Consider the following 27,967-nt stretch of genomic DNA (forward strand, 5'->3'; position numbering starts at 1 on the left):
AGAGAGGATTCTAAAAGTATTCAACGTCACAAAGTTAATCAACTCGATTAAATATCTAGGGAAGCCAGAATTTCAAGTGAACCCTATCTCTAATTTGGATCAAGAGAGAATTTAAATTTAAATAACCAGATGTAATCTTCAAATTGGTATACATGTTGCATGAGTACATTCTCTTTTTAAAGTATTAAAATTGCCAATAAGGTTGAAATGTTCTTTGATACCCAGGTTCCAGTTCCAGCCACTCCACTTTTCTCCAGTGATAACTCACACTATCGTTCTGTTGGGTAGCTTTCCAGATACCCCTCCCTGTCACACACACATGCACATATACTGTGTTAAATATAGAGATGGGTGATTGCTTACTTGTGTGTTTGATACATAATAGATAGTATTTGGTCAAAGTAGCTTTTATACTGGTAAAACTTCTTCATTGAAACAATAAGTCCTCATTGAAATTAGAACTCATACCAAGTATTATTATAATAATCTGATATTCTGTAGCAGTGACAGTTGTTTCCAAAGTTATTCCAATATGCCTGTAGTAAATATTCAAGATTTAACTAAAATATTGGCAGAACTGCTATTTTCCAGATTAAATTAAAAAGCAATTATTAGCATATGCAGATTAAGTTTTTAAATTAATATTTCAATTCAGTGACACTGGATAGAGTATCTTCTCTTTTGTCACAGTGTCACAAATCCCATCACCATCGCTGCAAACTAATATTAGCTAACTTTTAAACATAAGACCCACAATTATTTATTGTAACCCAAAGTATCAGAATATTCTGTAGCTTGTAGTCTTGCTCATGTATTTGGGAGAGGACTCCAAAAATTGTCTATAAGAAAATCTTATTTTTTAAAAAATGACTTTAATTGGAAATCCAAATGTATACTCATATTGTTAAAATTAACATTTCATAATGTTTTTTTGAAATTTGCACACTTAAAACTAATATAAGCAGTATATATATATATATATATATATATATTTTTCATATATATGAATTCATCAGAACAAGGTTGTCTTTTTTTCTTCTGGCCACAACAATGTAATGAAATAGGAAGTGCAAAAAAGAAAAAAAAATATACAGGAATCAAAAGCCCAAGTAATTTTTAAGGAAACCATGATGGAATAGGTTATATCAGACTGACTGGTCTCCTAACTTTTTTTTTGATTCTGCCCACAGCATTCTATAGAAAGAGAACATGAAATTCCAGCTATTCCCTCCACTATAGAATTTACTAAATTTTAAATGTAAACAGGTTAATGTAAGCTAGAGTGATAACTTGAGACAGAACCTCATCAAGCACAGATTCAAAGTATCATACTTTTGGATCAGAGTGGAGAGAGCTTTCTCTGGGATGAACATGAGAAGGTTAATTAAAGAGGAAGTAGACTTTCTCAGAGCAAAGGATATTTTCATAAAACCATGGAATTTTTGAGTTGACTAAATCTCCATAAATTTTATGAACATATTTTGTTCTTTTATCTACAGTAACATCACATTACTGTTGATTTTCCATATATTTTAACTGTGATGAGTTATTCTATGCTGTAATTTTCCTTTAGGATCCAGGGTAAATAAAAACAAATGAGTGTAAGAACCTTTAGTTACTGTAAGTGAAGGAGACTTAAAATACAGTATGTACTGTTAAATTTTCGTTATGATTCTTTTATAGTTTTTCCTTGGAAATTTCCATATAGTCCTTAAGGGCATGTTTGTTACATATGGGAGGATCTTGCTTTCAACGAGGGGATGATAATTTCCTGTTAAATGTTCATCCCATATACTGGGCAAGATGAAAGCTAAATGGAAGATGAAATGGCAAATGTTAGACTGGGCAAAGGAAAGGAGCAGGTGAAAAAGTAGCTTGTGGAGATAATGCCGATAGAATAAGATGCAAAGAAGCACCCTCATGGGGAATTTTCCTTCCATCTCTAAAATCCACCATTGTAGGAGAACTGAAGTCTGACGTTAAGAATTAGTAAAGCCCATGACTGGGCAGGGCTGAGCTGCAAAAAATCCTTGTACACAAAATACATTAAACTTCAAATCTGGGAACAGTGAATCATTTATGGCTGTAAAGCTGCTACATTTTACTTTTTAAAATGTAAGTTTTAAATTAAAAACTTTACATACTGTAAAGTTGCTACATTTTAATTTAAAAAATGAAAATTGGGAATTGGAGTCTTGAAAGGTGATATTTACTACTGCCGAACATTTTTTCAATCAATGGTTAAATGACTTTTTTTTGATGTAGAATGTGACAAATTTGATAAAATATAATCTACATATGAAATGAATGTGTTTCCATTCAGAACTAAAAATGACCAAATGCTAGTTTATTGGAGATTGGTTTTGTGTGACTAAAATGCCTATTACATCAGAAGCCCTACTGAAGCCAAAGAGTAGATTTCATGTTACAAAAGGAACTTTTCAGACTAGACTTTAAGTAGTTAAAATCATCATTTTATGTAGCTAAAATTATTTTAGTGACTATTTAATAAGGTATGGTTCTTTCCATGTAGAAAATTTTAAATTCTTACATGATTTTTCAGTATTGGTACCTAACTTTTATGGCCATTTTCTTTCATTCTTGTCTATTTTTAAACTGTTTACATGGATTTCTTCTCTGCATTTACTGTGTATCCTGGTTTTTTTTTCACTTGGAATCCATCATGAAAATAAAATTTAAAGATCAGTCCGCCTTCATAAAAGGTTAACTTTCTGGGAGTTAATGCTGTCATTTAAGGAGACATTGCTTTCTCTTCTTAGCTGTGAGTTCCTTAGAAGAGTGAAACAACCTCACCTTGAATTTTTGGGGAATAAAAACAAAGTTTTAGAAACTGGTAAATATTTTTTATTTAGAGGTTTTTAAAACCTGAATAATCATCTTAACATTGTTATCAGATTGTCAGGTAGTAGATGGCATTGATAGATGGCATCATTCATTCATTTATTCATCAGATCTTCACTGAGAACCTCCTTTAGTACCAAACAAATCCTGGATACCTGTTGTGAATTTCTTCTAATGAAATGAAGTTAAATGAAACATGATGTTTCTTCCCTAGTAGACAGATAGATAGATAAACAAATAATTGTCAATAATTATAATAAAGTATTAGTTCTGTGATCTAGGCATATGAAATTATGTGACCTAGGCACAGTATAATAGTGGTAAAAGGAAAAATGAATAATTTCTCCCCAGGTTGGGGGAGGGGTATGGGTGTTAGGGTTGATGATGACCAGAGAGGTTTCACAAGAGAGAATAAATACTTGAGTTGGGATTTGGAGACTGTATGGGCATTTACTAGGTAGAAGCGGAAGCGGAAGTGTGGAAACAGAATAAAGAAGAGGTTTGATTTAGTTCTTCAAAATGTTTTAATCTGTTCAGTGATGACAGAATTCAGTATTCACTAAGCATGGGGTCATAAACTTTGCAGCCCAGCCTATTCAAGTTATTATTCTCAGGACTCTTTCCTTCACGACTTCTCTTCCTATTCTTTCCCTCCTGCATGACAGACTTTGTCACCCAAGCCAGGCTTATGAATTACCCATGACTTCTCCATCTCCACAGTGCCTCTGCCCTCAACTACTCACACTGAATTGTGCTGTCCTTCTTGTCTTTATAATTTCTGGTATTCATTTTCTCTGTGTTCTTACTGGCTCTTCCCTAATTAAGGCTCTTGTATGTTCTCCCTTACACTACTGCAGTGATTCTTTTCCTATTTTCCTTACTGCCACCTTAAAACTAGAGTAAATTCTGTAAGACACGATCATCCCACTTGCCTGCTTACTATCTTTCAATTGTACCCATCGTTTGGAGATAATGCCCAAACCCTTTACCCTGGCACATAGGGACCCCCGTCTTTCCTTTGTGCCTCTCCCCTTACCCTTCACCCCTGTGCATCTTTGGCTGCACTTCTGCTGAATTCTTAAAGGTCTCAGCATACATTGCCTTTGCTTTTCTTTCTCCATCGGGTAACTGTTCTTTCTGGTACACTTTAAGCTACAATGTCTTCTTCACCACCCATCCCTTCCAAATCCCCATTAGCACCATCTTCACCTCGCTAATTGTAGTCAGTCTTCAAGATTCAGCCAGGCTATCAGCCAACTCAGAAGTGTCTTTTGACCCATCATAACACTTACAATAATGGTGTATGTGCCTATCTTGCAAATTAGGCTGTGTCTTTCTCAAAGGTAGGGATGATAGTCTTCATTTCTCATCACCCAGAATTTAAAACATTTGCTGATATATGTCAGGCACTCCCAGATGTTTGTTGAATGAGTGAATGAATGAAATGAATAATGTCCCGTAAGTTTGGAATTATATGCCACTTTGGTTTACAATGTGGTCTCTTATCATGTCAGGTTGTTCTGTAGTATATAGTAATGATGACTTTCTTCTTCACCCAAGTATTTTGTGTACTTAGACTAGTTTAGCAAATGAAGTCCAAGAACTATTTGAATAAGTCATTCTTAGAAAAATAGGAAGGAGCTGACTCCGTTCTTCTGTATGCCTCTATTGCAGGTTTACTTCCTTCCAAATATGTTTTTTTTTTTTAATTTTAGCATTATATTAGCAATTTGCAATATACCACTTTATGCATATAAGTTGTATCCTAACATACTTACTTTTTGCTCATTTGATTGAATTTATTACTATAGAACCCATCATTAAGGGAACTAACTTTTGGTAATTAAACTGTTGGATGGTATTCTCTTTAGCTGGGCACAGTTTAGCCATTATTCTCAGTTCTGTGCAGGAGTGAGCTGAAACAAAGTTGTATAGCTCAGAGAGTGAGAAACTACATTTCATGTCTCCTCATAGTCAGAAAGGGAATATGTACTGTTTAAGGAAGGGGGTTGGTAAATGTTTTGAGACCATTTTGGGAAAGCACAGAATATTGAAAATTCAAAATTAACCAAATCCACGAGTGTGCAAGCCCAAAGCTAGAGACCTTAGGAATATCCTAGGATGTGCAAAACAGGAAGAAAACAAGAACTGAGCAGGCAGCACAAAGTAAGTGTCCTATGGCCTCCCCACCCACCCTTCCAGCCCTACTCCTAAAAGAGCCATAATTTAGTCCCAGGTATACTTTTCTGATCTTTTCCTGTGACATATTATGGTATCTTGAAATGGTGCTGGGTTTCCTGAGGCTTGTGCTGCTGACCGCCAACCCAACCCTAGAGAGTACTGAGCGACAGATACTGTAAACATCCTACACTCTCAGCTGTGGAAAGTAAGAAAGCTGGGAGAAGGCTGTTTACTCTCTCTGCCTTGGAAATCAACTAAGAGAAATGGATTTTGAATATTTCTATATGTCTTAGAATTGATTCTGTCCCATGTTTGTTTCTGAGGTCAGCTGTAAAAGGAAAAAAGGTGAATTGACTAAGTCACTCGAAGGAATGTAAGATAGTCTATAACATCAGTTATCTTTGAACCATTTCACCCAGTTTAAAAGAAAAAGAAGATTACCAGATACACAAGTGATGAAAGTTCTGATAACTTGTATAAGGCTGTATTTTGTGGGTTGCTGTAGCCTGATCTGTAAAATCAACACAACATTACCTATATGTTAAGTTAAACATTTCTCCTTTAACCTGATAGATTCTACACTCAAGTATCCTTTTCTTAAAGCAAAAAAAAATTCTGGTGTCTTGGGACTTGTATTTTATCAGGGATCAAAGACGCTTTGGAGCCCCATGCTTTAAGAGAGGTAATGATAAACCATGTGAGTAAGGTCTGCTCTTTAAAGCTAGAATATAGTTACACATTTCAGGAAAATATAGGATTATTGTTAGGGGACAGGAGAGGTAGGAAAATATAGAGGTAGGGAATGGAATATAAGAAGATAATTTTAAGAAAAATCTACAGAACTAACTCATAAGTTCAGCCTTAACCAGAAAAACTCTTTCATGTAAATTGTTTAAATCAAAGGTCTAGATCAAACATCTAATCTAGAATTTAACTTACCCAAAATTTGAGTCCATAGCTGTTTTATTAAAAGTTAATATGAAAAAGTTAAAAGTTAATATCAAATAACTTGTTACATATTATTATGTAACAAGTCCTTAAGAAGTTAAATAACTTCATGCTTACCTTAAATATTAAACAAATCTGAACAAAATTACTATAGTCTTGGCATATAAGCACATACCAGTCATTTAGAGACTCTACTACTTTAGAAGTATTAGAGGAGCTTTTAATTTTACCTCCTCACTGAGTGTAGAGTCTAATACAATAGGAGCAATTGTTTCATATGAGTTTATTTTTAAAACGTATATAAATACAATGACTTTAGCATGTGATTTCAGGGAAGTACTTGAACAAGCTGCCCTTGAAGCAGTGGTAGATACTGTTGATGAGCTTGCTGAGCAACTCCAGCTTGATTGAGTCATTAACCTTTTTAGATTTTGCCTACAGGCTTAAAAAACTCTCTTTGAGACAATGCTCAACAGTCTCCTCAAAGAAATAATTGTTGTAGACGTTTGAAATTTTGCTTTCTGCTAGGAGAGGCAGATAACATGATTAAGGTGAAAGGCAACTCTAAGCAGAAGAGAATGAAGCATATGCTTTGCCATAGCATTTCATTATTCTGCCTAAATTAAAAGAGGGGACATTCAAATATTCCAGATCTAAATTTATGTTAACTTTTTTTAGTCATGAATACAGGTGTTTCAAAGCTTACTGAAATATGTGCTGAAATTCATTTCATTATTCAATAATTATTTTTTGAGCATCTACTATGTGAACTTCTAGGCACAATATAGCAGAGAATGGAAGCAAAGTCCTTTCTTTCATGGAACTTACAAGTAAATATATAATGTGTCAGAATATAAATATCTTCTTTATGTATGTATGTAAAATATCTAATTTTATTCAATCTTTTTATTGCCTTGTCTTTCAAAACCAAATGTATTTAAATATTTCAGAACATTTATTTTATTGGCTATGAAAAACTTTGATATAAAGCTATATAATTTTGTTTTTTGTTTAGTATTACTCTTCTAGATATGTTCGTGTTAACTAGCCTGTTTTGTGACATGGGTAAGTAGGATTAATTACTGAGCATACTTGAGAGGTCATTATTATATAAATGTGAGGGGACTTCAAAATATTCATGGAAAATTGAATTAAAAGATAAAATTAAAAACTATAAACCTTATTTCTCAGCATAAGCTCCATTAAGATCAAGACACTTTTGTAAGCAATGATACCAGACATTTGTTCTATCCCTAAAGGACAGGGTCTTGGGAATTTCACCACATCAGTGCTATCTTTTTTACATTATTAACTGAAGAAAAATGGGTTCTCTGACAGATTTTTTTAAGATTAGGAAACAAAAGTCCAAATGAGCGAAATTAGGACAGTAAAGTGGATGCCTTAGTGAAGTTCCATTGAAACTCTTGCAAAATTGCCCTTGTTTGATGAGAAGAATGAGCAGAAGCATTGTCATAGTGGAGAGGGACTCTCTAGCTTCCCTGGACATTTTTCTGCTAAAGCTTTGGCTGGCTTTCTCCAAACAGTCTCACAATATAAGTAGATGTTATCATTATTTGGCCTTTCAGAAAGTTAGCAAGCCAAAAGACTTGAGCATCCCAAAAAAAACACTGTTGCCATGACCTTAGCTCTTGACTGGTTTGCTTTTGCTTTGACTGGACCACTTCCCCTTCTTGGTAGCCATTGCTTTGACTGTGCTTTGTCTTCAGGATCATACCAGTAAAGCTATGTTTCATCTCCTATCACAATCCTTCAAAGAAAAACTTTAAGACCTTGATCTCACTTGTTTAAAATTTCCATTGAAAGCTCTGCTCTTGTCTGCAGCTCATCTGAGCACAATGATTTTGGCACTTATCGAGTGGAAAGTTTGCTCAACTTTAATTTTGCAGTCAGAACTGTCTAAGCTGAACCAGTTGGAATGTCTGTGGTGTTGGCTATGGTTTGTGCTGTTAATCATTAGTACTCTTCAGTTAGGGCACAAACAAGATTATTTTTTTTTTCAGTACTCTTCAATTAGGGCATAAACAAGATTATTTTTTTCCTTGCAAATTGATGTGATTTGTCTTCTGTAGTGAACTTCATCTTCAGCATCATCTCATCTTTTCTTAAAATAAATTATTCATTTGTAAACTGCTGATTTCGCTGATTTCTTTAGGGCATTGTCCCCACAAACATTTTGTAAAGCAGCAGTGATTTCCCCATTCTCCCACCCAAGCTTCCCCATAAATTTGATGTTCTTACTTCAATTTTAACAGAATTCACATTGCTCTGATAAGGGCTTTTTACAAACTGATTTGTTATCCTTTTTTGTGCCTCAAAGTAGATCCTGTTCAGACATGTTACAAGTTAGTACAAGTTTAGTTTGATGCAAAACACAAAAATTGAAATCCATATATGATTTTTCTACAATGTGTATTTTCCGTGAACTTCTGAAATTCTTCATATTTGCTGAGATAATATTGCTAAGGAGTTATATAAAAAGTTACATGTTTGTATGTTTATATATGTAGCATATGTTATGTATATTAAAATTATTGTATATGATACAAGTAAACTTTATTAATTTGAACCTAACTATTCAGTTTGTAACTCTCTAAACGCTGGTAAGGATGATTTATCTTTATGTTATGTTTGTATATTTGTTACTAAGCAAACAAACACTATAAAGACTTTAAAAGAACAGACTACTTTTAAATGTAAATATCCATTTATGTTTTTAAAAAATACATAAGCTTTAAAGCTTTAATTGATAAGCATTGTAAGCCTAATGGTGTCGTTAAAAATGCAGTAGATGGTCAGGCGTGGTGGCTTATGCCTGTAATCCAAGCACTTTGGAAGCCAAGGCGGGTGAATCACCTGAGGTCAGGAGTTCAAGACCAGCCTGACCAACATGGTGAAACCCTGTCTTTAAAAAAAAAAATGCAGTAGAAATCAAGGTGTCATATGTGCTTTATTCATTTATGAATTTATAGTCTCCTGGTCTCTATTTATTTAAATTATATTTTCATATCTAGTGAGGATATATTTCTGTAAACTACTCTGGCTTAGATTTCTATAAACTTAAATATAATTCTGTTCTCTTCATTTTAAAGTTGCAGAAAGCAGGGTTTTTTTTTTTTTTTTTTTTTTTGAGGCAGAGTTTCGCTCTTGTTACCCAGGCTGGAGTGTGCAATGGTGCGATCTCGGCTCACCGCAACCTCCGCCTCCTGGGTTCAGGCAATTCTCCTGCCTCAGCCTCCTGAGTAGCTGGGATTACAGGCACACGCCACCACGCCCAGCTAATTTTTTGTATTTTTAGTAGAGACGGGGTTTCACCATGTTGACCAGGATGGTCTTGATCTCTTGACCTCGTGATCCACCCGCCTCAGCCTCCCAAAGTGCTGGGATTACAGGCTTGAGCCACCGCGCCCGGCCTAGCAGGGGTTTTTTTAGGTGTTATTTTCGTTAACTTTACCACTGGAAAACTAGATTGTTAATATATAAAAATCAGTTGTATATATATTAGCAACTAACGAAAATGAAAAAATTTTAAAGATACTACTTTTATAATAGCACCAAAAACTATCAAATACTCCAAGGTAAAAAAATAAATAAAAATCCATGTTTTTAAAAACCACTTTTGAATTTAAAAATACTTTTAGTGTTGTAGCTAGCCCAGTTATATGAGTGTGATGAAGAAGCCAGTCTCTGCCTGACTTCCTATCTGATTAGACATTGTTATTTACAGTGCAATCACTGCAGTTATGCTGGGCCATTCCAACCCATCCCACTCCACAAATACTCAGCTCAGTCTTAGCCTTGGACATCAGTGGCAAGCAAGTAGATCCTCCCACCTCAGGAAGCTTCTAGTTTTGTGGGGACTACCGCTGTTGTACAGCTTATTGCTAAACTTATACTTCAGTGAACCTTTGAAAATTCTACATAATCTACTCCAGCTCATTTGATGGAATCTGATTTTTTTTACTGACTTTCTTTTCACAGGTATTCAGTAAGTCAATGCTGGGCAGCAGCACCCCAGGCTTCTATTATACTGCTAATAATCATGATAACCAATAATCATGGAGGATACTGTACATTCCAAAGCCATGCCAGGGGCCAAGAGAAAATACTTAAGTGTCCTTACTATGTGCTTGACACTATTCTAAACATTTTGCTTACATTAACTGACTTTATCCTCACAGTTCAGTAATAAGCATGGACATTATTTTTCAGATGAGAAAAATCTGAGATGAGAGAGATTAAGAAAACTGCCCAAGGTTATGCTAACAAGCTTTAAAACTAGGGATTTCAACCTAGGCAGTGTGGCACAGGGGGTCTGATTATGACTGTGAAGTGATAAGTATAAGCATCCTCTAATTTAGGTATCATCTTCCTAATTTTCCTGGGAAGGAAACTAAAGTTGAAAGATTTAAGAAAATGTGGCAGTAACTGGAGTTGTTTATGAATCTTCCTGTTCTCCTCTGGCACATGAGAAGATTGTAATGCAGGATTTTTTGCTCCTTAGTTTAGCTAAATTCAGTTTTTGTCTCACAACCAGGAAAAATTAGGCAAACGGACACATGGAAGACTGAGGAGGATGGAATTTTTTTTTTTTTTTGAGACAGAGTCCTGCACTGTTGCCCAGGCTGGAGTGCAGTGCGTGATCTTGGCTCACGGCAACCTTTACCTCCCAGGTTCAAGTGATTCTCCTGCCTCATCCTCCCAAATAATTGGGACTACAAGTATCTGCCACCACACCCAGCTAATTTTTTGTACTTTTAGTAGAGATGAGGTTTCACTATGTTGGCCAGGCTGATCTCAAATGCCTGACCTTGTGATCCACCTGCCTTGGCCTCCAGAGTGCTGGGATTACAGGCGTGAGCCACCTCACTCAGCCAAGGATGGAATTTATTAAGTGAAAAGAAAGCTGTCAACAAAGAGAGGGGTCCTGTATGTAGCACCTCACAAAAATTGAATACCAGGCTACCACATACAAGATGAAGAGGCCCAGCTTCTTCCCCTCATGAGGCATGAATTCCTGGTGGCTCCACCCCATTTCCCCCAGTGGTTGTGGGGCATGCTCATACAAGACCCCTGTGCTGGTTCCCCTATCTACACAAAGGATCTACTCTAAAGACTTGTGGGATGGGTCAGAGACTCTCTGGGGACCTTTCCCTATTTGCCTAGGCATTTGGCTCTCTCTTGCCTTTATCAATTGTACTTCTCTATATCTTCTGAAGTTAGATGTGGCTGTGAGACTTGTTTTCATCAATGAAATGTGAATAGAAGAGCCAGGGAAATATTAAGAGTTTGTGTACCCTTCCTCCTGCATTGTTGAAAGATTTTTCAAGACAGAGTCTTTGTCACCTTGATCTTTGAATGACTAGATTGGATAACACAACTGTGCTTACTGGTGTTGGACACACAGGTTAATTGATAAACTCCTGAGATTGAAGGCAGGGTTGGAGGAAGAAGAGTGTTTGTAACCACGACATAATCTTCTGTAACTTAATTTGCCTAAATAACTCTCACACACTCTTAAGCTTATTGGTGCCAGGTATTTATCTGGAATTCAGGGCTCTCTGACTCAACAATCCATGGTTTTTTTTTTTTTTTTCATTTATTTCCACTCTCTTGGTATCACATGACCTGTAGGAACCCAAATTTCGTTCTTTTGCTTGCCTTTTAATTTTATGATAGTAATGAAAGTGCTTAAAAATTCAATCAGATGTCTATGGTTAGTCTAAGATTAAGATTAAGAAAATGTAGAAGAAAAATCTTTGTCATTCTGTGGCCTCCATGTTTGGTCTGGAGCTTAATATGATGATCTGCAGGATCATGAGAAATTTTCATGGCTTGCTTAATTACAAGACTCAAGTTCTAGCAATAGACTGTCAATAATGTTGGCTAAAAAATGCTAAAATGTCCTAAGTGTTACTAATATTCCTCACTATGCTTATTCACAGTGAGAGCTGCTATAAGACTTCACCCATTTATAGGTTGTCACTCAGACACTCTGGCTCTGTAAAGTAATTCCACCATCTGTATGTATGTATGTATGTATGTATGTATGTATGTATGTGTGTATGTAAGTATGTATATATGTATATGCTACCGAAACACCAGGTGTTCAGTCTAGGTCCTGCTGCTCCTTGCTACACAGAAAGCCAGTGACTGAGACGATGAGTAAGCCAAGGAAGAAGGCTTTAATCTGGTCCTGCAGCAAGGAGATGGGAGCTCAATCCCAAATCCATCTCCCTGACCAACTAGGGGTTTACACAGCAGGGAAGAAATTTAACAATATTTAAGAAAACAGAAACTAGACAGGAGGGGTAAGGAAGCCATCATGATGAATGAAGGGTCTGGCATCTCATTGTCTGGATGTGGTGATCTGGTGAGTTTCGGTTCTTTTAATACTTTTTTTTTCTTTTGAGATGTCTGAAGGTGGTTTCCTGAGGAAGGAACTCTAATAAACCAAATATAAGTTTCAAGTTTTAAAACCAGATAGGTCAATTTCTATGTTTATTTAAAAAAAAAACTATGAGATTTTTGGGTGAGTTTCATATATATATATATGCATATATATAATTCCTTTATGTACACAACACCAAATTATCCAGGTTCATATGTTTAAATTTAGAATTGTGAGGATTTCCCAATCTGCCAGCTGAGTATGCTCAACAGTTTAGCTGTATGGCATTGACTATGATCACAGTGAACAACAGAGAACCACATGCAACTCTAATTCTTCCCTGAGAAGTATCTTCTTGAAAATAAATGAATAGAAGACTCTGAGAACCTTGCCTTTTGCATTATTTGAGTATGGAATGACCTGTGGTGCAGTACGTGTTCATGTAATATGGAAAAAAGCAAAAAGAAAGCTTTAACTCCTTAACTAGCAGACCTAGTTTTTTAGAGTTGGGGGTCTGTTCTTTCTTTTACTTGCTGAAAATTGACTGGTTACTTTAACTTTGTAAGAAATACAAAATTCTTAACATTCAGTAATTCTTCTAAACTGGTTTGTTTGTTTATAGTCCTGCCTCATTCTAGAAATGACTAAAGGCAATAAAGTTATGTTTAATCTTGGCAAATATTTGGTTAAATAACAGAGCTAACTTTTGTGGGATGAACTATACAGTGAATAGATTTTGTAGGTTTGGGATGTTTTTATGTTAATTTGGAAATAATTATAGATTTATAAGAAGTTGCAAAAATTGTTTGGAGAGATCCTATGTACCTTTCATCCAGTTTCCCCCAGTTACAGCACAGTATGTGGATTTTATTCTTTGAGCAAGACCAAGAAACTGACATTGGTACCGTGTGTGTATGTGTGTGTGTGTGTGTGTGTGTGTGTGTGTGTGTGTGTGTAGTTCTACACTATGTTATTACATGCACAGATTCTTATAACCATCACAGCAATTAATATACAAATGAGCATACAGATTAGTTTTCCTATATTATTTTTTCTATAATCTGAAGACATATTAAACATTTTTGTATCTTAGAAGATGAAGCTTTTCTTGGTGACTTGAAGAGCATCAGCATTTTCTGTTGGTAATAACAACTAGCAAATAAAGCTCAGGTGAAACTTATACTCCTTTGTAAAGTATAGCTCTTCCAGTAGGGCCTGTGTTTGGTCTAATGTCTACTTAATTACAGTAAGCCTTCAGGTTTTTTGCTGTTCTTCTGTTTGTTTTTGGGAGCAGGGATTTGATATATTTCTAAATATGACAGGCTTTCATTTAAAAAAAATCTTGATTTTCCATTTAGAATAATGTGGTCTTTCACTATATTGAGCTTATGTGGATGTATATTACTATGTAAGAATTTTACAGGAGATAAATTCCTATGAAATATTCTCATTGCTATCTTAATTAGAAATAATCTTTTTATGCCCCACTGTAGATGATAAGTTCCCCATGTTTAGTGAATATACTTGTGATTAGGTCAGTCTATTATTAGGAACATACAGGCAGCCAACCGGCAAATGGATTGTTTTCCTGTCTGAGGAGAAGAGAAAAAAACACTAAGGTAAAATTAAAATGCCAACACATGCTGAGAAAGTGCTAATAGAAAGCATGTGACATTATGTACACTGGTGATACTCGGATGAAGCAATGGAATCTATTAAAAGGTACCTATGTGGATTTTATTCTTTGAGAAATGGACTAGGGTAGGCGGTGGAAAGGCAGGGAATGAATGAAGACAGTATATTGAAAGAGAAGATTATTTGACCCATTTATCTGAAATAAAAATCCTAAGTTTTATAAGATCCTCAAATGATTGGCTACATTTCAGGTAGGTGTCCATTAATAAATGTTAAATGGCTAAAAAAAATGGGTTATATTCTACCAATAGCTTGTCATATAGCTTTAAAAGTATTGCTTTAAGAATCATCAATTTAGGGGGAGGATTTGAGTGCCAGGCAACAGGACTCTGCTTTCAATCCTGTCCACATTTTAATTTTTATTAACAACATTATTGGAGTTATGATTTATTTTTTTAAAAGAAACAGTGTTACAGTAGATGAATCAAGGTCCAAGTGAAATCTCAGCAGCCTGAAAGAATGGGCAGAGTTGGATACGATGAAATTGAATTGGTATAAATATGAAAGTCCAGTTCTTGGTGTCAGACGGCTAATTGCACAAAGACTTCATGGGGAAATATTTGGAAATAATTATAGATTTATGAGAAGTTGCAAAAATTGTTTGGAGAGATCCTATGTGCCTTTCACCCAGTTGTTACATTTTACAACATTTGCTACAGCACAGTAGCTGTAGCAAATCATCATATGTGGAAAAAGACTTAGGAATTTTCCTAACCACTACCTAAGTGGCCCACGGAGTGACATGATGTTCCAAAAAATTAATAACCCGTATGCGATCATAGATAAACACACCCCAAAATGTGCATACACAGGATATAATTTCCAAAGTAGGACAACAAATTGCCTACTTTATTTTATGTTGTCATTTTCCAAGTACTGTGTTCGTTACCACGGCATGTCTAAAACAATGTGGCCATTTGATGAAGGGCCCTCAAAAATGTGTGATTGAGCCAATTGCAGCTACTTAGGAAACTTGAGGCAAGGATTTGAGGCTGCAGTGTGCTATGATCATGCATATGAATGACCACTGCATTTCAGCCTGGACAACATGGCAAAAACTTTATTTCTTAAAAAAAAAAAAAAAAAAAAAAGTGTGTTATTGAAAACCATGGTGTATTACTGTCTTCCAGTAATGGACTAGAGCAAGGATAGAGGCTTAGATTTAAACTTTGTTTGCTGCAACCCCGAAGTGCATAACTTGGACCACAGTTGAAGATATGTAGAAGCAGAATTCAACACAACATAATTTTTAGCCATATTTAGAGAATCCAAAAATGAAGCAGGCTCATTTGGAGGCAATGAGTCTCTTATTACTGGAGACACTCAAGCAGGAATTTCAGTGGCCACTGAGCAATGGAAATGTTACAGTTTCTTCAACCCTGAAACTTTATTAAATGTGTGCCAGCAAATCACAGGTGTCCCACTTACCTCATTCTTGAGTAATATTTAACTTCTTTGGGCCCCAGTTTTCTCTTATTTAATGGACTGAGGAGTGATAGTAACTTATAAAGCTGTTAGAAAAATTAACTTAAAGAACAATAACGGTAGCCCGATTCCAAATCTCCTCACATTCCCCAAATATTAAGATCCACAAGGAGAACAAATGAAACTATACAGGTCCTGAGAATTAAGCATTGTTAAGAGACAGAAAATGCTGCAATCCTGATGACACCTTGATTTCAACCTTGTGAAACCAGAGCAGAAAACTGAACCTCTGACCTACAGGAACATACAACTGCTACATAAAGACCAACATGAAGAAAACTACAAACTCTGCTGAGACCACAAACACAAATGTGAAATGAATACATGTGATATGCTCTGGACAAATAATTGATTAAATCACATTGTGTATTGGTTTGTTCTCCTACTAATAATAAAGACATATCTGAGACTGATAATTTATAAGGGAAAAGAGGTTTAATGAACTCACAGTTCCACGTGGCTGGAAATGCCTCACAATCATGGCAGAAGGTGAAAGTCACATTTTACATGGTGGCAGGCAAGAGGGAATGAGAGCCAAGTGAAAGGGAAAACCTCTTATAAAGCCATCATATCTCATGAGACTTAATCACTACCACAAGAACAGTATAGGGGAAATTGCCTCCATGATTCAATTATTTCCTAACAGATCCCTCCCAAAGCACATAGGAATTATAGGAGCTACAATTCAAGGTGAGATTTGGGTGGGGACACAGCCAAACCATATCACACCAAAGTTAATTTATTTTTAAAGAAATTGGTGAAAAATAATAGATGAAAGCGTCAAAAAGGTTTTGACAAAATTATATTGAAGGAGACATGCCATACCCAGATATTGAACAGTTCTTCAAAGTTACAATAATTAGAATGAAACAGTATTGTCTCAGGTATAGACAAACACATTAGTGAAATGGAAAAGAGAGCCTACAAATAAAATCATGTATATGATAAAGGTAGTTATACTCCAATAAATAAAGAATAAATTACTTGATAAATAGTACTAAGATAGTTAACTACTGGGGGAAAATGTTAGATCTTTATATTTTTGCAAATTAAATTGTAGCTAGATTAAAGAGTAAAATGCAATAAAAAAAAAAATTTCTAAAGGCCAAATAATTGAATGTTTGTATCATCTGAAGATGGAAGAGAACATTCCAAGCATTAGAGCAATATTTTAAAATCCACAAGAAAATGGACTAATATAAATAAAGGCAATCAAAACCTTATCTATCTAAATATGCCAAACAAAATATGAAAGCACTTAATTTGGGAAAATGTCTGTAAACATGTAAGACACAGGGAGGATTCATTGTCATAATATCTGAGGCATACATTATTAAGATAGACTTTAGTAGAAAAATGGAAAAATATATCAAATGCGAATTCATAAAAGAATACATTGAAATAACTAATAAGATGCTTAAAAGTTTCAGCACTGGACCTGGGCAAGATGGCTGAATAGGAACAGCTCCAGTCTGTAGCTCCCAGTGAGATCAATGCAGAAGGCGGACGATTTCTGTATTTCCAACTAAGGTACCTGGCTCATCTCATTGAGACTGGTTAGACAGAGGGTACAGCCCATGGAGGGTGAGCAGAAGCAGGGTGGGGTGTTGCCTCACCCAGGAAGTGCAAGGGGTCAGGGAACTCACTACCCCAGCCATAGTAAGCCATGAGGGGCTGCCACGAGGAATGGTGCATTCCGGCCCAGATACTACGTTTTTCCCACCATCTTTGCAACCCACAGACCAGGAGATTCCCTCAAGTGCCTACACCACCAGGGCCCTGGGTTTCAAGCACGAAACTAGGCAGCTGTTTGGACAGACACCAAGCTAGCTACAGGAGTTTTTTAATTTTTTTTAATATTCCAGTGGTGCCTGGAATGCCGGAGAAACAGAACCATTCACTATTCTGGAAAGGGGGCTGAAGCCAGGGAGCCAAATAGTCTAGCTCAGCATTTCCCCCCACCCTCCCCCATGGAGCCAGCAAGCTAAGATCCACTGGCTTGAAATTCTTGCTGCCAGCATAGCAGTCCAAAGTTGACTGGGGATGCTGAAGCTTGGTGGGGGTAGGAGAGCTCTGGCTGGTGTCTGGTGGGTGTCCCTCTGGGATGAAGCTTCCAGAGGAAGGAATAGGCAGCAATCTTTGTTGTTCTGCAGCCTCTGCTGGTGATACCCAGGCAAACAGAGTCTGAAGTAGACTCCCTGGAAAACTCCAGCAGACCTGCAGCAGAGGGGCCTGACTGTTAAAAGGAAAATAACAAACAGAAAAGAATAACATCAACTTCAACAAAAAGAACATCCACACAAAAACCCTTTCTGAAGGTTACCAATATCAAAGACCAAAGGTAGATAAATCCACGAAGATGAGGAAAAATCAGCACAAAAAGGCTGAAAATTCCAAAAACGACAATGCCTCTTCTCCTCCAAATTATCACAACTCCTCACCAGCAAGGGAACAAAACTGGAGGGAGAATGAGTTTGATGAATTGACAGAAGTAGGCTTCAGAAGGTGGGTAATAACAAAGTCCTCTGAGCTAAAGGAGCATGTTCTGAGTTAATGCAAGGAAGCTGAGAACCTTGAAAAATGGTTAGAGGAATTGCTAACTAGAAAAACAGTTTAGAAAAGAACATAAATGACCTGATGGAGCTGAAAAACACAGCACAAAAACTTTGTGAACCACACACAAGTATCAATAGCAGAGTAGATCAAGCAGAGGAAAGAATATCAGAAATCAAATTAATGAAATAAAGCATGAAGACAAGATTACAGAAAAAGAAGACAAAAAGGAATGAACAAAGCATTCAGGAAATATGGGACTATGTGGAAAGGCCAAACCTAGGTTTGATTGGTGTACCTGAAGTGACAGGGAGAATGGAACCAAGTTGGAAAACACTTTAAAATATTATCCAGGAGAACTTCCCCAATCTAGCAAGACAGGCCAACATTCAAATTCAGGAAATACAGAGAACACCACAAAGATATTCCTTGAGAAGGGCAACCCCAAGACACATAATCATCGGATTTCACCAAGGTTGAAATGAAGGAGAAAATGTTAAGGACAGACAGAGAGAAAGGTCCCCAAAGGGAAGCCCATCAGACTAACAGTGGATCTCTCTGCAGAAACCACATAAACCAGAAGAGAGTGGGGGCCAATATTCAACATTCTTAAATGATTTTCAGGCCAGGCACACTGGCTCATGCTTGTAATCCCAGCACTTTGGGAGGCTGAGGCAGGCAGACACAAGGTCAGGAGTTTGGGACCAGCCTGACCAACATGGTGAAACCTCGTCTCTACTAAAAATACAAAAATTAGCTGGACATGGTAGAGTGCACCTGTAATCCCAGCTACTCAGGTGGCTGAGGCAGGAAAATCACCTGAACCCAGGAGGCAGAGGTTGCAGTGAGCTGAGATCACACCACTGCACTCCAGCCTGGCAACAAAGCAAGACCCCATCTTAAAAAAAAAAAAAAAAAAAAAAAGAAAGAAAGAAAATTCAATCCAGAATTTCATATCCAGCCAAACTAAGCTTCATAAGTGAAGGAGAAATAAAATCCTTTATGGACAAGCAAAAGCTGAGAGATTTTGTCACCACCAGGCCTGCCTTACAAGAACTCCTGAAGGAAGCACTGAATATGGAAAGGAAAAACCGGCACCAGGACTGCCTTACAAGAGCTCCTGAAGGAAGCACTGAATATGGAAAAGAAAAACCGGCACCAGCCACTGCAAAAACATACCAAATTGTAAAGACCATCAACATGATGAAGAAACTGCATCAACTAATGGGCAAAATAACCAGCTAGTGTCATAATGACAGGATCAAATTCACACATAACAATATTAATCTTAAATGCAAATGGGCTAAGTACCCCAATTGGTAAATTGGATAAAGAGTTAAAACCAATCTGCTATATTCAGGAGACCCATCTCACATGCAAAGACACACATAGGCTCAAAATAAATGGATGGAGGACTATTTACCAAGCAAACGGAATGCAAAAAGCAAAAAAAAAAAAAAAAAAAAAAAAGGGTGTTGCAATTCTAGTCTCTGATAAAACAGACTTTAAACCAACAAAGATCAAAAAAGAAAGGACATTACATAATGGTAAAGGGATCAATGTAACAAGAAGAGCTAACTATCCAAAATATATGTGCACCCAATACAGGAGCACCCACATTCATAAAACAAGTTCTTAGAGAACTACAAAGAGACTTAGACTCCCATACAATAATAGTGGAGATTTTAACACCCCACTGTCAATGTTAGACAGATCAACAACACAGAAAATTAACAAGGATATTTAAGACTTGAACTCAGCTCTGGACCAAGTAGACCTAGTAGACATCTACAGAACTCTCCACCCAAGGTCCACAGAATATACATTCTTCTCAGCACCACATTGTACTTATTCTAAAATTGACCACATAATTGGAAGCAAAACACTACTCAGCAAATGCAAAAGAATCGGAATCATAACAGTCTCTCAGAGCAAAGTGCCATCAAATTAGAACTTATGATTTAGAAACTGACTCAAAACTGCACAACTGCATGGAAACTGAACAACCTACTCCCGAATGAGTACTGGGTAAATAACCAAAATTAAAGCAGAAGTTCTTTGAAACCAATGAGAACAAAGACCCAGCATACCAGAACTCTGGGACACAGCTAAAGCAGTGTTTAGAGGGAAATTCATAGCACTAAATGCCCACAAGAGAAAGCAGGAAATATCTAAAATTGACAGCCTAACATTAAAATTAAAAGAACTACAGAACCAAGAAGAAACAAATTCAAAAGCTAGCCAAAGACAAGAAATAACTAAGATCAGAGCAGAACTGAAGGAGTTAGAGACACAAACATCCCTTCAGAAAATCAATAAATCCAGGAGCTAGTTCTTTCAAAAGATTAGCAAAGTAAATAGACCACTAGCCAGATGAATAAAGAAGAAAAGAGAGAAGAATCAAATAGACAAAATAAAAAAATGTTAAAGGGGATATCACCATTGATCCCACAGAAATGCAAACTACCATCAGAGAATGGTAAACACCTCTATGCAGATACACTAGAAAATCTAGAAGAAATGGATAAATTCCTGGACACATACACCCTCCCAAGACTAAACTAGGAAGAAGTCAAATCCCTGAATACACCAATAACTAGTTCTGAAATGGAGGCAGTAATTAATAGCCTGCCAACCAAAAAAAGCCCAGGATCAGACAGATTCACAGCCACATTCTACCAGAGGTGCAAAAAGAGCTGGTACCATTCCTTTTGAAACTATTCCAAGCAATAGAAAAAGATGGACTCCTTCCTAACTCATTTTATGAGACCAGCATCATCCCAATATGAAAACCTGGCAGAGACACAACCAAAAAAGGAAATTTCAGTCCAGTATCCCTGATGAACATTGATGCAAAATTCTCAATAAAATACTGGCAAACTGAATCCAACAGCACATCAAAAAGCTTATCTGCCACGATCAAGTTGGCTTCATCCCTGGGATGCAAGGCTGGTTCAACATACACAAATCAACAAACATAATCCATCACATAAATAGAACCAATGACAAAAACATGATTATCTCAATAGATGCAGAAAAGGTCATTGATAAAATTCAACACCCCTTCATGCTAAAACTCTCAATAAACTAGGTATTGATGGAACATATCTTAAATTATTAAGAGCTATTTATAACAAACCCACAGCCAATATCATATCTAATAGGCAAAAGCTGGAAGCATTCCCTTTGAAAACTCACACTAGACAAGGATGCCCTCTCTCATCACTCCTATTCAACATAGTATTAGAAGTTCTGGCCAGGGCAATCAGGCAAGAGAAAGAAAGAAAGTGTATTCAGATAGGAAGGGAGGAAGTCAAATTGTCTCTGTTTGCAGATGACATGACTGTATATTTAGAAAATCTTACCGTCTCTACCCAAAATCTCCTTAAGCTGATAAGCATGTTGAGCAAAGTCTCAGGATACAAAATCAATGTGTAAAAATCAGAAGCATTCTTATACATCGATAATAGACAAACAGAGAGCCAAATCATGAGTAAACTCCCATTTGCAATTGCTACAAAGAGAATAAATTACCTAGGAATACAACTTACAAAGTATGTGAAGGACCTCTTCAAGGAGAACTACAAACCACTGCTCAGGGAAATAAGAGAGAACACAAACAAATGGAAGAACATTCCATCCTCATGGATATGCAGAATTAGTATCATGAAAATGGCCATACTGCCCAAAGTAATATATAGATTCAATGCTATCCCCATCAAGCTACTATTGACTTTCTTCACAGAATTAGAAAAAACTACTTTAAATTTCATATGGAACCAAAAAAAGAGCTGTATAGCCAAGACAATCCTAAGCAAAAAGAACAAAGCTAGAGGCATCATGCTACCTCACTTCAAACTGTACTACAAGGCTACAGTAACCAAAACAGCATGGTACTGGCACCAAAACAGACATACAGAACAATGGAACAGAACAGAGGCCTCAGAAATAACACCAACACATTGACAACCATCTGGGCTTTGACAAACCTGACAAAAACAAACAATGGGAAAAGGACTCTCTATTTAATAAATGGTGTTGGGAAAACTGGCAAGCCATATGCAGAAAACTGAAACTTGACCCCTTCTTTATACCATACAAAAATTAACTCAAGATGGATTAAAGACTTAAACATAAGACCTAAAACCATAAAAACCCTAGAAGAAAACCTAGGCAATACCATTCAGGACACAGGCATGATGGATATAGACTTCATGACTAAAACACCAACAGCAATAGCAACAAAAGCCAAATTAGACAAATGAGATCTAATTAAACTAAAGAGCTTCTGCACAGCAAAAGAAACTATCATTAGAGTGAACAGGCAACCTACAGAATGGAAGAAAATTTTTGCAATCTATCCATCTGATAAAGGGTTAATATCCAGAATCTACAAGGAACTTAAATTTACAAGAAAAAAACAGCCCCATCAAAAAGTGGGCAAAGGTTATGAACAGATACTTCTAAAAGAAGACATTTATGTGGCCAACAAACCTATGAAAAAAAGCTCATCATCACTGGTAATTAGAGAAATTGCAAATCAAAACCACAATGAGATACCATCTCACTTTAGTTAGAATGGTGACCCTTAAAAAGTCAGGAAACAACAGATGCTGGAGAGGATGTGGAGAAATAGGAATGCTTTTACACTGTTGGTGGGAGTGCAAATTAGTTCAACCATTGTGGAAGACAATGTGGTAATTCCTCAAGGCTCCAGAACCAAAAATACTGTTTGACCCAGCATATCACTACTGGGTACACACCCAAAGGGTGATAAATGATTCTACTATAAAGACACATGTATACGTATGTTTATTGCAACACTATTCATGCTAGCAAAGACTTGGAACTAACTCAAAGGCCCATCAATGATAGACTGGATAAAGAAAATGTGGGACATACACACCATGGAATACTATGCAGCTATAAAAAAGGATGAGTTCATGTCCTTTGCAGGGACATGGATGAAGCTGGAAGCCATCATTCTCAGCAAACTAACATAGAAACAAAAAAAACCAAATACCATATGTTCTCACTCGTAAGTGGGAGTTGAATAATGAGACCACATGGACATAGGGAGGGGAACATCACATACCAGGGCCTGTCGTGGGGTGGGTGGCTAGGGGAGGGATAGCATTAGGAGAAATACCTAATGTAGATGACAGTTTGATGGGTGCAGCTAACCACCATGGCATATGTATACCTATATAACAAACCTGCATGTTCTGCACATGTATGCCAGAACTTAAAGTCTAATAAAAAAGTTTCAGCATGAAGAATAATCACAAAAGTTTCTAAAATAAAAGTTCTCTAACATGGAGAGCAATCTTTGCTGACTGAAAAGTTAAGCCTTCATGAAACAGTCCATTTACTTCACAGCCATGTAAAATTGAGAATCTAAATTGGTGTGATACACCTTTTGAGCTGCATTTTTTAAAGCTTTGGACTATGTCAGTGAAGTATACAATTCTATTGATCCACTATTCTAGCTGGCCATCGTTGAGATTATAAAACTTTTTCCCAGAATTAATGGAAAAAAGGGTCAATGTTTGGTGAGACCTTATAGAAAAGATAAATTTTGATATGCTAATTTTAGGCCAGAAACAAATGAATATGTACAATTTCTTATGATAAACATAACTTAGGATCTGGAGTGTTAAAACCTTATGGACCTTCCTAGGCCACTGGCAGTTATCAGTTAGGATTTTTTGAATCATTGATTTGATGTAGGTCAAATTGGCCTTAGTTTTGCTTGCCCTAATTTAAACTAGCATGATTACCATGATGGAATCAGGGTTGGGTCAATCTTCTCTGGCCTTCTGTAGGGACACTTTAGTGTAGACACAATACCAAGGCAGAAGCAGTAGACTACAATTATATTAAGTTATTATTAGGTCCATAAAAAGATACGTTTGAGGGTTCCATTTTTACAAAGAGTGATTAGATGAAACCTTGTTTTCAACTACAGATATTATGTCTGTGAAGCAGAGGCTATCAGAACATGCAAGTGGCATGTTTCTTCCTTGGTGGTAGGTGAGGGAATGGTGATGTTGGTGAAAGATGAAGATTAAGCATAGAGAAATATTAGGAATAACATAATAAAATAAACGTTATTTCAAGGCTGCACTAAACTGAAATAATTTTCTTCTATATGCAACTTGTATAGAGATTAAATAAATTACATTTCAGAGTGAGGAATAAAATGGCTATCAACCCATGTTTATAAATGTGGTTCTCACAATTTAGGCTTAGTATGATTTATTAATGATGATATAATGAAAGTCATCTTCATACTGATTAAAAAGTTTTATTAAATATGAAAATAGGAAAAATAAACAAAAGAATAGCAAGGAAGCTACTAAATAGAAGACCTCTGGGAAGAGGTAGTGGGGGCAAGCAGAACTACTCCCAGGTATAAAAATGTGTTACAAAGCTCTTTCATTAAATGGTAAGTACTGGCACAAGAAAACACTGTCAGATACATGGAATAAAATAAAACATCCAGAAGTAGATCCAGCTACATATAAAAATTTAATTTATGACAAAAGTGGTATCTCAAATCACTGGAACAAAAATGCTCTGTTTACTTCACAGTGTGGGGACTAGTGGATAGCTGTTTGGAAAAAGATAAAAATAGATCCCTTTCTTTGATCACATCCAAGAATAAATGCCAAATGGATCAGAGATCTAAATATAAAAAGTAAAACTATACAAGTACTGAAAAGAAGAAAATACCCCATAAGTGAATTCCTCTGAAACCAGTGTATAAGGAAAGGCTTTCTAAGTATCACTAAAGTCCCATACACAATAAAAGACTGATAAATTTGACTACCTAATAAAAATTTTGCATGTCCTGAAAAATATCACTTAAGTCAAAGACAGTTGACAAACTGAGAAAATAGTCAGAACATATGTCAGATAAAGGGTTAACACACTTCATTTGAGAACTTTCACAAAAAAAGAAAAAAAAAGGAAAAAAGACCTTTAGAAATCCTTTAGAAAATGACCCATAAAAATCCTATTAAAAGAAACAAAAATATTTAAAAATAGTCCTTGGTCACATGAAAATATGTCTAATTTTCATCACATAAAAATGCAAATTAAAACTACATTGAAATTCCCTTTTTTCACCCAAAGAGTTGGCAAAAATTCAAAAGCTTGAGAACATATTCTGTTGAAAAGACAGTGGAGAAACAGGTAATGCCATACATTGCTGACGGATAGGTAGAACTCCTCTGGAGGAGAATTTAGCTGTCTCTAAGCAACTACATATACCCAAATCTCAACACAGAAATCCCTCTATGAATTTATTTCAAATGCATATCTTTAATAATCTGAAATAGTATGAAAACACATATGTATTAAGTTATTCATAGAGTACTGTCTTTAATTGTCAAGCATAGAATATTGGTTGAATAAACTATGGTACATACAGAAAATGGAGTACTATGCAGCTATAAGACAGAATAAGGAGGAACACTATTTACTGTTATGGAATGATTTCTGGGAGACTTAATTAGGGGGAAAAAAGCAAAATGTCCATATATATATTATGCTAACTTTGTGTATAAAAGAAGGGACATTTTTTAGATTCATATAAATGATTATTATTTATATAATAAGCACAAATCAGAAAGCAAGTTAGTTGCCTTTAAGGGTTTGGGGAAACTGGATAGAAGGAATACAGAAAGAAGTGACACATCTCTGATTATACCTTTTTTGTACAGTTTGACTTTTGAAAGCATGTTAATATTCTACATATTCCAAAAATAAAATCAATATGAGTAAGAAGGAAGTGCCAAAACTGAAAGCAAACTAAAATACATTAACCTAATTACATTTCAAATGAACAGCACAGCCATACTAAAGGAAAGTAAAGGAAGAAGGAAAGAACAACTAAAGTAACTTAAAAACACAGTATCTAACTATATCCCTTTATTCTTGGGGTAGGAGGGGAAGAGGAACTGCAAGATTTGTTATTGTAATGGCATTGGCAAAGCAATTCCAAACCTACTTCAGGTATACCAGAGTTGTACAAATGTGTAAATAGGTTGATGTGGTTAGAAGTTCTCGCTGTGGAAGAAGGGATGTACAAAAATGGAATGCTGGAAGGCAAGAAAGTACACTTTGGGAGTGTATTGGAACTGAAGTTTTGACTTGAACTCATGATTTCTAAAATATATGTATATTTATGTGCACAGATACATGCATATGTATATTTACCCATGTCTGTTTATTGGTGTGCATGTCTATGCATGTGTGTATGTGTGTTTATATATACATAGCCTTCCTAACTCTCTTTACTGAGAAAGCCAAGTAGCAAAGACCAGAGTAGCCGTGAGCAAACCTAACACCCTAACATGGTTCTCAACGAAAAGGAGCCAGGGCTTCTAGGAGAAATATCTGATTCCAAGGCTCAGACAGGGTAGCTTGCTCCTGAGGAAACGGGCTACCTGTGGCATCCAACATATATGTCCCTCTTCCCTTCAAATCCTAGGAAGCCAGCCATAGTTTCTTCCACTTACTATTGATACAATTGTCAGCCAGTCTTCCTGGGCTTCCATGAAGTTTATAGTAATCCTCAGGATATTAAAGAACTTCCACCAATCCCAAATTGTCATTTATCTTTATCCTGTGTTCCTGCAAACACTTCTTTAAAGGCAATGTAAAACTCGGATCTTAATAGCCATCATAGTAAGTAAGCTTCCCTTATTTGTAATTGGATCCACATTTCTACTCCCGTATGGTCTTGTCAGACATTATAGATCTGGAAGTTTTTCTAGAACACAAAATAAATGTCAGAAACAGAAGCAACAGCAAATTAAATAGCTTACGTTGCAGAATACACTCAGTATAGCATGGATAAAAACTCATTGGTCAAGAGGATTTACAGTGTGAATTTGCTGAAGCTTATTGGCCCCACAAACTCAGTAGCTGACAATGCATCTGCCCTCAGAGCATAGGGAAAAATACACCAGAGACAAATGGCACTATAATAAACTGGCCCTCTAACATCTTCCAGAAATGAACATAACATTTTTACTACCAATAGGATTTGAGTGAAGATTATAGTTTAAATTAGCAGCCACAATCATGTGTCCCAATCCCTGGGGCAACCTATTTGAAGGAGAGTTACCCAATCACCCAGAATTGCTGCCATCCAAGGCCGATGGCCTTTATACCTATGCGGAGACAGGTCTGAGCTCTGATCCAGACGTGTTCGACTTGGGAAGCAGTGTCTGAGCAGTCACCAAGCAGGCAGGGTATGCTTCTTCCCTTGTAGAAGAGTTAGTGAGGGCAAGGAAAAGCAACTGAAAATTATTCTTCCCAGGGTTCAGATAAGGTGTTAACTGCCTGATTTACAGGCCCACAAAGGACCTGCACGTTATGGCAAATTTTGAGTTCTGTAGTTTTTTTAAGTGTGAGCTCCCAACTTTCTAGCATGCACTTCTTGCTTTTGCTTCACACTGTTAAGCCATTTCCCCCTTTTTTGTATGAACGTTCATGGCTACTTCTATAGATTAATTCTGGCATAACAGAAGAGGCTCAAATGACTGCATTATAAGATTGAAGCTCACCCAAGGTCAATCTTAGTTACGTGAGCTAGAATATCACCAGTTTTAATGTTTAGTTGCTTAATTTGCTTTTCTTTGGATGAAAAGAAAATGGGAGACTGAAAGGATTATGAATGGAAAATAAATTTTCTTCTCCCTCTCTATCCTTAAACTACCTAGTACTGTACTTTCAAGTGGCTTATGGAAAGGATTAAAAGTGAAGGGTGAAAAGACAAATAGGAGCTGTTTCCATTGTCATCCTCTGAAGTTCCAATGAACA

The sequence above is a fragment of the Saimiri boliviensis genome, chromosome 4 (assembly GCF_048565385.1).
Source record: "Saimiri boliviensis isolate mSaiBol1 chromosome 4, mSaiBol1.pri, whole genome shotgun sequence".
In the NCBI taxonomy this organism is placed as follows: domain Eukaryota; kingdom Metazoa; phylum Chordata; class Mammalia; order Primates; family Cebidae; genus Saimiri; species Saimiri boliviensis.